Raw genomic sequence first — 2,548 nt, 5'->3', positions numbered from 1 at the left:
GCAACTCTTATTTATTTAAAGTCTTATGGGGAAGACTGCTAGTGGTTTTTCATTATCCATTCTCTTCTTCTTCTTACATTATAGTTGATTTTTTCAGCTGGGCAATTGGCCATCTAGCTGGAACTGCATTTCCCAACCACATGGCTAAATTCTGGGCAATGGAACATTAATGCAACAGATATTGGCAACTTCTGGGTCATGCTATTAAAAGAAAGTTAAAGCCCATTCCTAGGGCAGTAATAAGAATATAGATGACTGGCTTGAAATATGTGGATGAAAGAGATACCTTGTGTACAGGGACAAATATGCTTTCTCAATAACATTTCCCAGTTACAGGGACTTGTCCCAATCATTCTAGGCACCTTGCAGATTTGTGGATAGTCTAAACTCCCAGAAGACCTTAGACTTTCATGTGAGAGAGAAGTTGACTTCTATCTTCATTGAACCAAAGAAAGTTTGGCCCCTTGTTAGAATGAAATGTATAGAAGATTCAATAAAGACATATTGTATTTTTTAATGGCAATGATTATATCTGAGGAAGTTTTTGTGTAAGGAAGAGGATATTGCAACGTTTCCATATTTGTTCCATCTTGTTCATATGCCACCTGACAGGAAATCTCAGCGCTTCAGAATTTAACAAACTCCTCATTGTTTGCACAGTTTGTTTGGAGTGAACTGTTTCAGTTCATCAGACTTTCTAGTTGACTGAATTATTTTATGCTCTTTAGGAATTAAAAGGCCTCAATAAAAGATGGATAATACCTTTTCACCCAGATATTTCACTGGATATCATTTAATCTTTAAGAAATCATGTAGTACTTCACAGACTTGTTATACCACAAGAACATGATTTTAAACAACAATAATTTTTATGTTATAATTAGTAGGATTCTAATTTTTAAAACAGTAGAAGAATGATGAGAACAGAGTTAATCCTACTGTATGCACTTATTAAAGCTGCTAGTTTATCAGATATTTGTTGAGTGTTCAATAGATCCTATGTCTGGTTTTACCACTTAATTCCTGCACAAACATGGGCAGCCTATTCATTTTTTTTGGAACTTCTGATTTTTCTTCAGTGAGATGAGAGGGCTGGGTTGATAATTCTGAGCTGAAGTCATTCTAGTTTTGAAAGACTATGATTCTAAGAATGGGGCTAAGGCCACAGAATGATAGCTCCTGTCGCTGTCAGACTCAGCTCTCTTCTTCTGAACTTTTTCCAGAACTCTTTCTGGAGCCAGATGTCCACAGTTGGAGATATTTCCCTGGAAGCAACATCCTATAATGGCTTCTCCACAGCTTCCTCTACAAGTTTAGTTGACAGCAGTAGTGTTGCCTCAGGGCCAAGCCTTTCTCCTGCTGAGGCTATAAATGGGTGTCTAAGCCACCAGCCCTGACTGGACACTATCTCCTTACACACGCATGTGTGCTCTTGGAATGGAGGCATTTTTGAATTCCAAATTCCCTCCCTCTGTTAGAGAAATTGCTCACCAATAATTCTGCTGACCTCCAAACAAGGCCTTTCCAGGGTGCCCAACCTCTTTCCTGCATTTCAACAGGCCGGAGGTGCTTCTCTGCTCTGCCAAGGCTGTGTTCATCTGGTCACAGTGAGAAGACTTGGCAGGTTAATTAGATACTTCAGATGGGGTGGGAATCCTGCTGCTGAAGATGAAGCGGATTTGTGGGTGAGTCAGCCAGACTCCTCTGTTGAGGTTTATTATTAAGATCAGAACTTAATAATGCACGTGTTGACAAACTGGATCCATCCAGGCCAGAACTCTGCCTCCAAGAGTAGCCCTGCAGGGTGTGTGGAGGGAAGAGTGTGACAGTTGCACAGCACAACAGTGTTGCCTCAAGATCAACATCCCTGTAAAAACAGTTTGCAGAGTTATAATTCACCAATTAACCAAAAGTCTTTTAAACACATTTATGTTTCTGGACAATAGCATCTTTGGAATCCCAACCTCGCCACTTACTAACTAGGAAAATTTAGTCTAGCTATTTCATTTATGATTCTTCATCAGAAAGTGAATATTATAACTATCTCATAGAGTTATAAAGATTAACTGAGTTAGTTTATGTAAAAAGCTTAAAATGCAGTCTATGCAGCAGGTATTGCATGTTGGTTTTGTGCTTATTAATGTCAGGTAACAATGGCATAATTCTGAATGCATAAGTATGGAAGGCAGGATGGGAGGTAGTGGGCTTTGGGGTTAGACAAATCTGAATTTGTGTCTTACCTCTAGTACTTTCTAGTTACGTGATTTAGGACACATTCTTAATGAATCTGAGCCTCAACTGTTGAATCTGAAAATTGGGATATTAATGGCTACTTGAGAAAGCTGAACATATACATGAAACATCCAGCATGTAGTACTTACTAGGAGATCCGTAGCTATGATTACCACTCAACCACCTGCATTGTCTCTGGAGGAGTCTGAGCTTTACTGTGGAGTGAGTATGGCTTATGAAGGTGACACCAGCTTTCTTAGGATGCAAGAGCAATAACATTCCTCAGGAGATTTTTTTTTTAATGACATTCACATTC

This window comes from Mandrillus leucophaeus, unplaced genomic scaffold, assembly GCF_000951045.1.
Source record: "Mandrillus leucophaeus isolate KB7577 unplaced genomic scaffold, Mleu.le_1.0 Scaffold1187, whole genome shotgun sequence".
Classification (NCBI taxonomy): domain Eukaryota; kingdom Metazoa; phylum Chordata; class Mammalia; order Primates; family Cercopithecidae; genus Mandrillus; species Mandrillus leucophaeus.
The sequence above is the reverse complement of the archived record's forward strand: the minus strand, read 5'-3'. Positions refer to the sequence as shown.